General features: G+C 44.4%; 2 long non-coding RNA genes across 2 annotated transcripts; both read left to right on the top strand.

Annotated features, from left to right (window-relative positions):
• The first annotated feature begins 2270 nt into the window (after nt 1-2270).
• On the top strand, nt 2271-6879 carry LOC120997172. The gene is made up of 3 exons (XR_005778106.1): nt 2271-2803; nt 6542-6669; nt 6752-6879. It is a non-coding gene; the product is annotated as an uncharacterized LOC120997172 (long non-coding RNA).
• Nucleotides 6880-6991: 112 nt separating this feature from the next.
• Nucleotides 6992-7296, top strand: LOC120997171. The gene is made up of 2 exons (XR_005778105.1): nt 6992-7097; nt 7193-7296. It is a non-coding gene; the product is annotated as an uncharacterized LOC120997171 (long non-coding RNA).
• The last annotated feature ends 8034 nt before the right edge of the window (nt 7297-15330 follow it).

The raw sequence follows: 15330 nt of genomic DNA, 5'->3' as shown, positions 1-15330 counted from the left end.
ACAAAATATCTGCAATAATCCCAAAGTTGCGTACAACCTTTTTCTTTATAGGGGACAAAGATTTGTCACCTTGTGGCCAAGCTTCATTCTGTAGGTAGTTTGATGATTTCATTGACAATATTTGTATAATTTAAAGAGTTATGTTTATACATGTAGGAATATGATATCCAGAAATAAAATTATTAGCATTATTATCATGTGGCATGGAGAAAATGCTTTTATCGTTTGCAAATGGGTAAATAGTTAAGAATGATAATAGAATACGCACACATTTTAGAGAATCAGTCAGTAGCACTTAAAGAGTACACTGAATGAAGTATTATATAAACAATGCCTAAGGCCTCTTGCACATAAACATGTGCGCCCCGTGGCCGTGCTGCGGCCCGCAAATTGCGGGCTTCAATGCACGAATACCAACCATGGGCCAGCTGCAGCGGATCGCGGACCCATTTACTTTAATTGGTCCGCGATCTGCCTGTTCCTGCAAAAAGATAGGACATGTTCTATCCTTTTGCGGAACGGAAGTACGGGACGAAACCCCACGGAAGCACTCCGTAGTGCTTCCGTAGGGTTCCGATCTGTGCTTCCGTTCCGCACCATTCCGCATCTCCAGATTTGCAGACCCATTCAAGTGATGCGGAATGCCCTCGGAACGGCGCCCGTGTATTGCGGATCTGGAAATGAGGTCTGCAATACGGCCACAGAGCGCACACGTTCGTGTGAAAGAGGCCTAAGGTAGCAGTAATGGTAGAAGATTATTATGGTTATCATTACCTTTAATTTTGTGGAACCAAAATCTAACATCAATCAGAATTTATTGGGTTATTTTTAGCAAAAGAAAACAGCTTTAGTGTTCCATTATCTTACAACACTGCCCTGAATTGTCTGGATTTCTTTTATCCTATTCTGAGCTGCTCTCTGCGTGAAATGATTCACATTCATTAAAATGAACTTTGATGAATTTGGCTGTTCCTAAGAAAACAGTGAAACATAATGAGAGAGAATTAGGAGACGCTGCATACATTAATTCCCAATGCTGGGAGGTGGTAGCAACAGCAGACAGCAGCAAGAGCAAACAGCAATGATAAAAGAGGTCATTATATGAGGGAGGTCGTTTGTTCCATGTGATTATTATTAGTTTTTATTTTACTATGGATAAATGTCAGGTTCTGAATTAATCTTATTTGGGATATTTAATATGCAAGTCTTTTACTTTAAAATAGCAAACAAAAAAAATTACATTTTAAACTGCCATTTAAGACTAAGCACAATCATTGCTTCTTAAAAAAAGTAATAAACAGAAATATGCACTGTGAATACTAAAATTTGGTACTTCATAGAACATGGAATTTAAAGGGACACTGACAGGGCCAATAAGCATATTGAGGTATATATGGCAGTACAGGTCTTATAATGGGTATTACAATCATCTAAGTATCCCCCCTGTCCACATTATACATACAGTAAACTTAAGTTTTATAACCTGCTCCAACGGTCTTCAATCTGCCCAAGGGGCGGCGTTTCACCTCTCTTGCGCCCAGCCAGCCTCCCCCAACTGCCGCTTTGAAGCGCCGCCCAGCTCATGAATATTCAGTTTGCTGGGCGGCTTCTGCGGTCCCCGCTCTGAAGCGCTGCGCTTAACAGTGCCCTGCGCATGCGCCGGATCTTGTGAAGTCGGGGACAGTAAGCGCCGCCCAGCGAAGTGAATATTGATGAGCTGGGCGGCGCTTACTGTACCGGACTTCACAAGATCCGGCGCATGCGCCGGGCACTGTTAAGCGCAGCGCTTCAGAGCGGGGACCGCAGAAGCCGCCCAGCAAACTGAATATTCATGAGCTGGGCGGCGCTTCAAAGCGGCAGTTGGGGAGGCTGGCTGGGCGCAAGAGAGGTGAAACGCCGCCCCTTGGGCAGATTGAAGACCGTTGGAGCAGGTTATAAAACTTAAGTTTACTGTATGTATAATGTGGACAGGGGGGGATACTTAGATGATTGTAATACCCATTATAAGACCTGTACTGCCATATATATACCTCAATATGCTTATTGGCCCTGTCAGTGTCCCTTTAAGTTTTTTTCCTTTGTTCTCTGCACCATTAAATTGGACTTCTGTAGGTTTTTTTTTTTAAATACACAGATGTAGCAAATGTAAACTTGCAACTTAAAGGAGTTTTCAGGGACTGTAATATTGCTGAACTATCCTTAGTATAGGTCATCAATATCAGAACAGTGGGTGGCCAAATGCAGGGGCATAACGATCGCGGTCGCAGAGAGTGCGACTGCGACCGGGCCCGGCGGGAGGGGGGCCCGCTGCAGAGTGCTTGCGGCGGCAGGCGGGCCCTGCGAAACTGATCTGTGCTTGATTCACCTGCGCTGCCTGTGTGCACCGTTCTCCCTCACTCAGCTGCTGCCGCTCCTCCGCCGGGCCCTCCCTCAAGCTACACACGCCCACAATACGCCCACAATACACCCACATGACCACGGCCGCGTGACCCGTCCCTCCGCTCACGCGAGATGAGAGTCTCTGACGTCAGGACTCAGGAGAGTAGACTCTAGGCGCACAGGCGCAGCAAAAGCCCGCCAGAGCAGATTTAAAAGAGGCAGAGCCCCGCCCCCCAGCAGTGTGTGCCTGTGCCAGCACAGATTAGAGGGCTCAGGGCGCGATTCTCCGAGGAAGAAAGAAGAGGACCGACCGACCGACCGACAGACAGACACCAAGGGCGAGCGCTGGGCATTGCAGCAGAAGTACTGCACTCCAGGACCATCTTCTCCTGCCTCACTGCCTGCTGGACTGGTCTATAGACTGGTAGGTAGTATTAGTAATGCAATGATTCATCCATGTTGTCCCCTGATCATCCATCCATCCGCCACACCCCCTGAATTCAGACATTATTATCGTCTGAAATCAGGGCTGGAGTGGGGCCGATGGATGGATCATGAGTGGACGGTAATAATTATCCGTACCCACTGTATATCATGAAAAATACCCATTTAAAAGAAATGGGTATTTTGACACTTGAGGCCACAAGGAGACACGTTATACTGTATGAATGCTGCCACTGACTCGGGGACTGCTCTGGAGTGGCACCTGGCAACTACCTGCAGCCAAGCCTATCCTCACCATCAGAGGCTCTAGTGAAGACCAGGTAGTTGCTTAGTCACGCCCCTCCAGAGTATAGCCAGTCAGTGGCGCAGTGGGTCCACACCCGCTGATCTGTAACAGTAACTGAGGCACTCCTGTTATTGTCTTGTACGTCTGTTACCTTGTATTAAAATTCCCTGGCCCTTGATCCATTTCGCCTGTTTTCTTTATGCCTGATGTCACAAAGGTGCGCTTAGGTCTCCGGCATGTGACGGGTCTGTAGGCTCAGTTCGGCTCAGGTTTGTAACAAATCTGTCCTTTTCGTTCTTCTGTACCAATAATGGAGTAGTGTCTCCCCAACAATTGGGGTGTGCCTCACTAGTGAGTTCTGTATTTCAGTTGGAAAAGAACTGTTTTATGCCATTGTTGCCGTTTTTTCAATCTCAAAGTCTTTAAAACTCAGGCAATTTTCATATTTAATTTGCAGATTAAATAAATTTGTGTCGCAGCAACTAACCTAATCCACCATAATGTCGTCTTACCATCATATGAGTGGCTCACAAAAACGCAAAAGAAAAAGGGAAGATGAGAAAAAAACTCAGAAACTCCCAAAAATAAGCAGCTATTTTTCACAGGCTGCTGGTGCTTCTGGTGGTTCTGCAACTACTGAGACCATAACTGGTCAGTGTGAGGACATAAGTGAGACTGAGAGACCTTCTACTAGTACAGTTATTGAAAGCTCTCAATCGTTGATGGAGGAGGATAGTATCCACAGTGAAACATGTAGCTTCAGTCCTAGCATTGAAGAAGTGGAGCCGCATACAAGTGCCAGTATATCTGAAGTACAAGAAAGTTTAGAAAGTGAAGATGCTGGCACTGTCTGTATAGAACGTACTTTACTTGGAGAAAAGTATGTTACAGATAGGGGACATTTTCCCATTACAATAAAAGACCCCAACATAAAAAAATTTATTCTTTCTAATGGCCCCTGCAGACCTAACGGGCCATTTCCCAGAGATAACGATAACAGGTGTTTCTCTGAGAAGTACTATGACAGAATTACAAAAGCAGGCCATAAGATTCCTGTCATGTGGTTATGCTACTCTCCAAAGCTAAACGTTGCTTATTGCGAGCCATGCTGGTTATTTGGTGATCGTAAAAGATTAGGCTTTGAACCTGCATGGGCTAAAGGAATAAAAAAATGGCAAAGGCTCTCAGCAAAAATACAGATTCATGAAGCTTCCCAAGCTCACATGGACGCTTGTATTGTGTATGATCAATGGAGGAGAAAAAAAAAACATAGATGCAGAGACTGAAAGACAAATTTTAAAAGAGAAAAACTTTTGGCGACAAGTCCTTCATCGAATAACCAATGTGACCTTAACCATGGCAATGTCTAATCTAGCTTTCCGTGGTCATGTCGAAAAAATAGGCGAGAGTAATAATGGCAACTTTCTCTCTATTGTAGAGCTGCTCGCAGAATATGACCATGTTTTGAAGGAGCTACTCCAGTTACCGCAGGGGACAGCTAAATACCTAAGCCCCAAAATACAAAATGAAATAATAGATATCCTTTCAAAAAAAGTAGAAGAAGGCATTGTGAGTGAAATTAAAGCCTCCAATTTTTATTCAATAATTATGGACACAACACAAGATGTTTCTAAAGTTGACCAATTAAGTCAAATATTCCGATATGTGACTGTAAGCAGAGACAAAACCCAAAGGGCAACTGCTATAGCTATACAAGAAGCATTTTTAGGTTTTCATGTCGTAGAAGACCCTAGTGCTGCAGGACTTGAAAATGACATTATAAAATGTATAGAAAGTAGAGGTTTACAGCTATCAAAATGTCGGGGGCAGGGTTATGATGGTGCTGCCACCATGAGTGGAGTATACTCGGGTGTTCAAACTCGCATTCAAAAGAAAGAAAGAAATGCCTTGTACATTCACTGTGCAGCCCACAACCTTAATTTAGTTCTACAAGATGCCGTGAGCCACGTACCTGAGGTGTCAAGATTTTTTGAGGTGATACAGAGTTTGTATGTTTTTTTTGGAGAAAGTATCACCCGATGGTCTGTTCTTCAGTCACTAACCACTGAATCCTCTGTGACCCTAAAAAGACTGTGCCCAACACGATGGTCATCCCGTTATGACTCGCTGCTTGCCCTACGCTTTCGGTTTGTTGATGTCCTTAAAGCACTGTCTAAATTAATATTGACTTCGACCAAAAGTAAAGAGAGGGAAGAGGCCAGGGTCGTTAGGAATAAAATTGAATCTTTTGAGTTTGTCTTCCTACTTGTTCTACAGAGTAAAGTTCTGGAGCATATAAATGCAATATCAAAGGTTCTGCAGTCAGAACATATGGATCTGTGCAATGCAGCCCATTTAATTCATAATGCCATTGAAGCTCTTAGCAGCTACAGGAAGCAATTTGAAGATGCTAAAACAAAAGCTATCAAACTTGCTGAGAAGTGGGGAATTCCTGCAATGTTTGTAATTAAAAGAGTGCCCAAAGTAAAGCGCCATAGTGGGGAGCTATGTTTGGACGAAAGACTGCAAGACCCAGAGAAGAGATTTAAAACTACTATTTTTTATGCTACTTTAGATGTAATAACATCCCAGTTATCAAGCAGATTTGGTAGCATGAACACTGTAGTTGAAAGATTTCGGATCATTCAGCCACGTGTGCTGGCGACTGAATCAGAGGATAACTTGTTTCAAGCTGCACTGCAATTTCAGCATTATTACCAAGATGACATATCTTCCGATTTCGCAGGGCAATTGGTTAGTTTTCGGAGCGCACTGCAAAATGAGATCTCTGAGCTCCACACAGTTAAAGATTTGGCACACCTGCTTATAATTGACAATGCTGCTTTGTCATCTACCCTACCGGATGTATGTACAGCTTTAATACTTTTCCTCACATTACCAGTGACGGTGGCATCTGCAGAAAGATCATTTTCCAAATTATCTCTGATTAAAAATTACTTGAGAAACAGCATGTCACAACAACGGCTTTCTGGCCTTGCCCTTCTAAGCATTGAGAATGAAAGAGCAAGAAAACTGGACATTCCAGCTATTGTTGACAAATTTGCTGAGTCTAAAGCGAGACGGCGCAACTTCTAGTAATATGTATTTTGCGTAAGTGAGCAGTTTGTTGGGTACAGGGAGTTATATTATCAAAGTTCATACTAACCCAGTTCAATTTATGCAACTTTGGTTGTACTAAACAGTTAACTAGTTTGGTTCTATTTTAGCTGCCTTCTTTTTGGTAACAATGATGCAGATTAATAAACAATTCTGATGTTGTTAGACTCTAAAACACAACGACCGCCTTTGAACTATTTGAATACAGCACTGGTTTCTGCACAACAAAAGCTTAATATCAAAAAGAAGGCAGATGTTACCAACATCAAAAATACTTAACATAATTACTAAATGCTACCATCTCCTTTCCTACAGTGAGAACAAATTGGTTCCTTTCTACTTGATGCCTCCTCGTTGGACCTGGCTGGTTAATTTTGATGTTTCATTTGGATTTCTGTTCTGGTTGAGAAGCACAACTCGTGCTTATTCACAATCAAATTTTGGTAAGTAAAAAATTTATATAATTTTATATTTAACATATCTAATTATGCAACTTAATAAATGCTACCATCTCCTTTCCTACAGTGAGAACAAATTGGTTCCTTTCTACTTGATGCCTCCTCGTTGGACCTGGCTGGTTAATTTTGATGTTTCATTTGGATTTCTGTTCTGGTTAAGAAGCATGACTCGTTCCTTTTCACATTCAAATTTTGGTAAGTAAAAAAATGTATATAATTTTATATTTAACATATCTAATTATGTCACTTAATAAATGCTACCATCTCCTTTCTTACAGTGAGAACAAATTGGTTCCTTTCTAGTTTCTACTTGATGCCTCCTCGTTGGACCTGGCTGGTTAATTTTGATGTTTTATTTGGATTTCTGTTCTTGTTAAGAAGCACAACTCGTACTTATTCACAATCAAATTTCAGTAAGTAAAAAAATTTATTATATTTGAAATTCTTATCTAATTAGGCACCAAACTGACAGCCAATATTCTGTGATTATTATATTTTTTAATTGTAGGTGATTTACCAAGATATGGGTCAAGAAGCTTTATGCCTTATGTGGAGAATCTTTGTTCTGGAACGCTTTTAACATTTTTTTCTATATTTTATATGGTAACATTAAAAAAAAAAAAATTAAAACCCCTATCTCCTTCTATTTAATATTCAACTACAACACTTTCAAACCGGGAGGGGGTGGAGTCTTGGCGGGGGTGGAGTCTTGGCGGGGGTGGAGTCTTGGCGGGGGTGGAGTCTTGGCGGGGGGGCCCCAATTTAAAGTTTGCCCTGGGGCCCATAGAACTCTAGTTACGCCACTGGCCAAATGCCAACACCTTCACCATGACACTGTTCTGGGTGTGTATAGTACTTCAGGACTGCTCTCATTTAAGTAGTCCTGCAGAGCCCTTGTATGTGCAGCTGTGCTGTTTTGGTGCCTATTCAGGGCATAGCAGACCATATAAGCTGCTCATATGTTGGGATAGGTTATTTGTATAGCTGCTCAATCAAGTTGGAGATTGAAGTAACAGTTCATGTCAGAAGAAAAAAATCTTCTGTGAATCTGTCTCTATGAGCCTAAATGGGTTTCTGAGTATATATGTTTCCCTTTCTGGGTGCTTCCCTACCAGGCCCTGGAACGTACAGTATTAATGTACTTGCACTACTTTTTCTGTATCACTCTGGAGATCGGATGAGAGGTCACGTGACTGGGGAAACCGGATTTTCTCTGACATCATGACAGGTCTCCCATGATGCCGTGAATCAAAATCTCCGCCCGAATGTCAGGATCGTGTGATCTTGGAATGGGCTGGTTGATGCTCTCAATCCAAAAAGCAGGGTAGGTGCAGTCTACTGCCTATCATAATGAGGCTCTGTGTCGGAGGAAACATTAAGAGGAAGCAGCGAGGAAATTATGGACGGTGTGTTGGATGGTGTTTTCAACTCAGGGAAGGATGTAGTAGGCGTTGATAGTTTTGCCTGATCCCTGATCTTGCAGCGCACAGTACTAAGTGAAGTATTGTGGATGCAGCTTGTTTATGCCCACAGCCCGGAAGTTTGGGTTGTAAGTAGAGATGAGTGGACACCTGGATGTTAGGGTTCGACGGGTTCGGCAGAACTTCACAAAAAAGTTTGAGTTCGGTACCCGAACTCGACCCCGAACCCGAACCCTATTGAAGTCAATGGGGATCCGAACTTTTGAGCACCAAAATGGCTGTAAAAATGTCATGGAAAGGGCTAGAGGGCTGCAAATGGCATCAAAATGTAGTTAAGAGCATGGGAAGTGTTCTGCAAACAAATGTGGATAGGGAAATTACCTTAAATAACATAAAATACATTAAAAAAAAAATAATCTTGATCTAGAAGGACGAGTTCCATATGGAGTAGGAGGTTGAGGAGGCTGTGGATGTGGCGGTGTAGGGTGAAGCAGCAGTGGAGGAGGTAGCCTACACTGCTTTTTGGTTTTGAATTTATTTATATTTTTTAAATTAGGGTACACCCCAAAACATTGGGAAATATAACCTGTGATAACACCCCCTGCCGTGCTAAACACATGTTCAGACAATACACTGGCTGCAGGGCAGGCCAGCACCTCCAAGGGGTAAAGGGCAAGCTCAGGCCATGTGCCCAATTTGGAGACCCAGAAGTTGCAGAGGCTGACCCCTGTCAGTCAGTTCGTGTAGGCGTGTGCACACTTACTGTCCCACCATGTCGCACGTCCCCGTGATGTTCACGATCCAATATGATATCAGCTCTATCAACTTTCGATGTTCTTTTATGCGCCTACCATGGTGATCATGGGTGGCGGGGAATCAGGGTTCCAGGCCGGAGAGGGAGCCTGAGAAAAGGATACCACATGTAAGGGAGGTGAATGGATGAAATTAAATGCAATCGAGCGGAAATGTGGGACAAAGTATTGAAGCATAAGATTCCAAGTTAAGGAGGGGGCGCGCGGCAATTACCCACTCCCGACTCAGGGAGGTAGTGATGATAAATAACAATACAGGACTCTTAAGATGCCCTGTTATTGGAATGATTAATAAAAAATTATATGGAATGTCACTGTGGTATTTTTGATTTTTAAACGTTAGCCAGGAGAGGCCCTGCTACTGCTTTGTTGACTCTAGCTAACTTCTGCCTGATCGCACGTCCCTATGACGTCCACCATCCATTTGGATATCTTCTCTATCAACTTTCAATGTTCTTTTCTGAGCCTACCATGTTGATCACGGTTATCGGCGAATCAGGGTTCCACGCCGGAGAGGGAGCGTTAGAAAGAGAGACCACATCCAAGGGAGGATTAATTTTTTCAAATTTAAAATTATAGAGCGGAGATATGGGACAAAGTATTAAAGCATAAAAGTGGGACAACTTTTTAAAGTTTAAGCATTGAATGAAAGGATGTGGCGCGCATCAATTAATGAAGAATTTCTTAAATTTTGTTCCCTGTCAACTATGCAGAGCAGGGGTTTCTATCCGGCAAAATTAGAAAAATGTCACCTGACAATGTAACAGACGTTTATTTTAAATTTATGTTCCTGTCACCTATGTAGAGGTGCCCCAGTGACATCCACCATCAAATTCGATATCTTCTCTATCAACTTTCGTGAGAAAGGAAGAACTCATCCAAGGGAGGTTAATGGCTGAAATGGGATGAAGCGCAAATGTGGGAGAAGCTATTGAGGCGTAAATGTGGGACAAATTACTGAAGCGCAAATGTGGAAAAAGTTATTGAGGTGCAAATGTGGGACAAATTACTGAAGCGCAAATGTGGGAAAAGTTATTGAAGCGCAAATGTAGTACAACTTGTTAAAGTTTAAGCATTGAATGAAAGGAGGTGGCACGCATCATTAAAAGAAGAATATCTGAAATTTTATACCCTGTCACCTATGCATAGCAGGGGTTTATTCATGTCCCAAAATTGTAAAATGTCAACCCAAGAATGTAACAGAAAAATTACATAAATTTATTAACCTGTCTACTTGGTAGAGCAGGGGTCTATGACAGAAAAAATTTTTTGTCAACCCAAAATGTAAAAGAAAAATTATTGAAATTTATTAAGCTGTCAACTAGGTAGAGGAGAGATATATTACACCCAAAAATTTGTGAATTTCACCCAAAAATGTAAGACAATTTTTATTTTTTTACCTGTCTACTCGGTATAGCAGTGGTACATCACACCAAAAAATTAGTGAATTTCACCCAAAAATGTAACTGACAATAAATTTTTTATTTTTTACCGGTCTAAGGCGGCTTGGATGCGGACCCATTCACTTCAATGGGGCCGCAAAAGATGCGGACCAGCACTCCGTGTGCTGTCCGCATCCGTGGCTCCGTTCCGTGGCCTCGCTAAAAAATATATAACATGACCTAGGCATTTATATTGCCGGCGGCTGTTCCGTTCCGCAAATTTCCGAAGGCAACACGGGCGGCTTCCATTTTTTGGGGATCCACGGTTTGCGGACCGCAAAAAATGGCACAGTCGTGTGCATGAGGCCTAATAGGTATAGCAGTGGTACATAACTCCCAAAAATTGGTGTATTATACCCGAAAATGCAACTGACAAAGAAGTGAAATGACATAAAATAAAATCCGTACAAAAAAAAAAAAAAATGGATTTATAAGGTGGAGTTCCATATGGAGTATGAGTTTGAGTAGGCGGTGGACGTAGCAGTGTAGGTGGAAGCGGCGGTGGAGGAGGATGAGGTAGACAACACTGGTTTTGGTTTTAATTTTATTTTATTTTATTAGGGTACACTACAAAAGAGTGTGAAATATCCAAACTACAAGAATGAGCAATTGCGCTGCAGTATAACAATGGCTGGTTAAGGCAGGTATACATGTCTAGTCTGCAAAAGGTACGGACAAGTCCTGTGGGATCCATGCCTGGTTCATTTTAATGAACGTGAGCTTGTCCACATTGGCTGTGGACAGGCGGCTGCGCTTGTCTGTGATAATGCCCCCGGCCGTGCTAAACACACGTTCAGATAATACACTGGCTGCAGGGCAGGCCAGAACCTCCAAGGCGTAAAGGGCAAGCTCAGGCCATGTGCCCAATTTGGAGACCCAGAAGTTGAAGGGGGCAGACCCATCATTCAGTACGTGTAGGCGTGTGCACACATACTGCTCCACCATGTTGGTGAAATGCTTCCTCCTGCTAAGATGTTCCATATCAGCTGGTGGTGCTGGTTGTTGTGGCGTGCTGACAAAGCTTTTCCACATTTCAGCCATGCTAACCCTGCCTTCTGAGGTGCTGGAGGTGCCCCAGCTGCGTTGGTGACCTCTTCCTCTTCCTATGCCTTTGCCTTGTGCTTCCACTGTGCCCCCGCTGTCAGGTGGGAATGCCACCAGCAGCACGTCTACCAGCGTGCGCTTGTACTCGCGCATCTTATGATCACGCTCCAGTGTCGGAATTAAGGACGGTATGTTGTCCTTGTAACGGGGATCCAGCAGCATGGCCACCCAGTAATCAGCACAAGTTAGAATGTGGACAACTTGGCAGTCGTTGCGGAGACACTGCAGCATGTAATCGCTCATGTGTGCCAGGCTGCCCAGAGGCAACGAAAAGCTGTCCTCTGTGGGAGGTGTATCGTCTGTGTCCTCTGTATCCCCCCAGTCACGCACCAGTGATAACTATGAGCTGGTCTGGGTGCCACCCTGCTGTGAACATGGTTCCTCCTCCTCCATCTCCTCCTCATCACCCTCCAGAACTGTGCCCTGGCTGGACAATTGTGTACCTGGCGTTTGTGGGTGCAGGAACCCACCCTCAGAGCCACTTGTGAATGATTGGCCGGAAACCCTACGAAATGATCCCTCTTCCCTATCCTTTTCCTGTGCCACATCCTCTTCCATCATTGCCAGCAGCGTTTTTTCAATGAGGCATAGAAGTGGCATAGTAACTCTGAGAACGGCGTTATCGGCACTGGACATGTTGGTGGAGTACTCGAAACAGCGCAACAAGGAGCACAGGTCTCGCATGGAGGCGCAGTCATTGGTGGTGTAGTGGTGCTGTTCTGCAGAGCGACTCACCCGTGTGTGCTGCAGCTGAAACTCCACTTTCGCTTGCTGCTGAGCGGGAAGCCGAAGTTATGCTGCAGCACTGACAGGCGAGCAGCAGCAGGGTGAGAATGCCGAAAGCGCGCACAGACGGCCCACACTTTATGCAGCAGCTCTGACATATCGGGGTAATTTTTAAGGAATCTCTGCACCACCAAATTCAGCACATGCGCCAGGCAAGGAATGTGCGTCAAAACGGCTAGTCCCAGAGATGCTATGAGATTTTGCCCATTATCGCACACCACAAGGCCGGGCTTGAGGTTCACTGGCACCAACCACTCATCGGTCTGTTGTTCAAGGCCCGTCTACAGCTCCTGCGCGGTGTGGGGTTTGTCCCCCAAACAGATAAGTTTTAAAACTGCCTGCTGTCGTTTACCTCTGGCTGTGCTGAAGTTGGTGGTGAAGGTGTTACGCTGACCGGATGAGGAGCCGGTAGAGTAGGCATCCTCAAACTGCGGCCCTCCAGCTGTTGCAAAACTACAACTCCCAGCATGCCAGAACAGCCTACAGGTATCAGCCTACAGCAGGGCACTGTGGTAATTGTAGTTTTACAACAGCTGGAGGGCCGCAGTTTGAGGATGCCTGCGGTAGAGGATGAGGAAGCGGAGTAGGAGGAGGAAGCAACAGGAGGCAAACTGAAGCGCCCTGCAATCCTCGGTGGTGGAAGGACATGCGCCAAACTGCTATCCGCCTCAGGCCCAGCAGCCACTGCATTTACCCAGTGTGCTGTTATGGAGATATAACGTCCTTGACCGTGCTTACTGGTCCACGTATCCGTAGTGATGTGCACCTTGCCACAGATGGCGTTGCGCAGTGCACACCTGATTTTGTCCCCTACTTGGTTGTGCAGGAAAGGGATGGCTTGTCTGGAAAAGTAGTGGCAGCTGGGCACGGCGTACTGTGGGACAGCCACCGCCATAAGGCCTTTAAAACTATCCATCTCAACTAGACGGAATGACAGCATTTCAAAGGCCAGTAATTTAGAAATGCTGGCATTCAGGGCTAGTGATCGCGGGTGGCTAGGGGGGTACTTCCTCTTCCTCTACAGTGTTTTGGAGATGGAGAGCTGAACGCTTCCGTGGGACATTGTGGAGATGCTTGGTGACCCAGGTGGTGGTGTTAGATCCTCTGTTTGCGTGGTGGCAGGTGGCACTGTCACTCCAGAGGTGGATGAAGAGGCAGCAGGAGGAGCCAGAGAACTTTCTTGGTTTTTGAGGTGTCTACTCCAGTGCAGCTCGTGCTTAGCACTTAAATGCCTGGTCATGCAGGTTGTGCTCAGGTTGAGAGCATTTATGCCTCGCTTCAGGCTCTGAATGCACAGCGTGCAAACAACTCGTGTCTTGTCGTCAGCATCTTGTTTGAAGAACTGCCACGCCAGGGAACTCCTTGGAGCTGGCTTTGGTCTGCTCGGTCCCTTGCTGCGGTGGGCAGTAGCAGGCGTACTGTCTAGAGGATGGCCGCTCCTCTTTTGCACCCTGCTCCCTCTTCTGCTGTGCTGGTGGCTCTGTGCGACCACCGCCTCTTCCTCCGAACTACATAGGTCACTCGCATGACCTTGATTCCATGTGGAGTCAAGTACCTCATCATCCTCCCCATCATCTTCCACCCAGTCTTCACCCCTGCCCTCCTTGTCGGTCTGCACACTTTCGAAAGCCCCAGCAGTTGGCACCTGTGTTTCGTCATCATCCGAGACGTGCTGCGGTGGTCCTCCCATGTACTCATCTTGAAAGATAAGTGGTTTGGCATCGGTGCACTCAATCTCTTCCACTTCTGGGGCAGGGCTAGGTAGATGGCCCTGGGAAACCCTGCTAACAGAGTAATCAAAAAGCAGAAGAGACTTCTGCATGACTTGGGGCTCAGACTGCTTGGTTGATTTGCAAGGGGGTGAGGTGAAAGACTGATGGACTTGGGTTGCAGGTGCCAACTCTGATCTTTCAGCAGGAGACTGCGTAGGAGACAATGTGAAATAACTGGACGCCCTGATTTAGACTAGGCCTCAATTAAATTTGTTTGCACAAAATGGCTTTATTTCAAATACCTGAATAGAACCCCTGTATATAAAGGGGGTATCTCACCTGCCCTGATACAGACTAGGCCTCAATTAAATTTGTTTGCCCAAAATGGCTGTATTTCAAATAACTGAATATAACCCCTGTTTATAAAGGGTGTATCTCACAATGACATCTGCAGCAAAGGCTGCTAAATATTATTTTTTTGCCCAAACGGGTGTTTGTTTAATAACTGAATATGACAGCAGTATATAACCCTGGAATTTCAAACAACTTGATGCTGCAAGGGCGGAAAAATTGTGTATTTTGCCCAAAAAGGGTGTTTTATTAATAGAAGAATATAACCCCTGTATATAAAGGGTGTTTCTCACACGCCCTGACCCACACTAGGCCGCAATTAAAGATTTGTGCACGAAATGGCTGTATTTCAAATAACTGAATATAACCCCTGTATATAAAGGGTGTATCTCACAATGACATCTGCAGCAAAGGCTGCCAAATAATAATTTTTTGCCCAAACGGGTGTTTGTTTAATAACTGAACATGACAGCAGTATATAACCCTGGAATTTCAAACGTCTTGATGCTGCAAGGGCTGTAAAATTGTGTATTTTGGCAAAAAAAATGTGTTTTTAAAAACCCAGAAAATTATGGCTGTATTTCTAGCTTAAATTGCACACTGACTAATCCAGATGTTGTATATTGCCAAAAAAGTGTGTTTTTTTTTACTAACAGAATATGAAAGCTTTGTATAACCCTTGAATTTCATATGTTTAGGTGCAGGTAGGGATGTAAAATAGTGTATTTTGTACAAAAAGGGTGTTTTAAAAAACCCAGAAAATTATGGCTGTATTTCTAACTTAAATTGCACACTGACTAATCCTGAAAATGCACCAAATGTTGTATATTGCCAGATTATTAGTGCAGTTTTCCAAGATTGGATTTCAATGTCACAAAAGCTCAGATGCAGTGCTGGTGCACTGAGCTTGCATAAAATGGCCGCCGCCGCCGCTCACCTAACTAACAGACGGATAAAAGTTATTTTTTTTCGGTCACTGAGCTCAGGGCAGGGAAAAAAGATTGTGCCCTGCAACCAC

The sequence above is a fragment of the Bufo bufo genome, chromosome 4 (genome assembly GCF_905171765.1).
Source record: "Bufo bufo chromosome 4, aBufBuf1.1, whole genome shotgun sequence".
Classification (NCBI taxonomy): domain Eukaryota; kingdom Metazoa; phylum Chordata; class Amphibia; order Anura; family Bufonidae; genus Bufo; species Bufo bufo.
The sequence above is the reverse complement of the archived record's forward strand: the minus strand, read 5'-3'. Positions and strand labels throughout refer to the sequence as shown.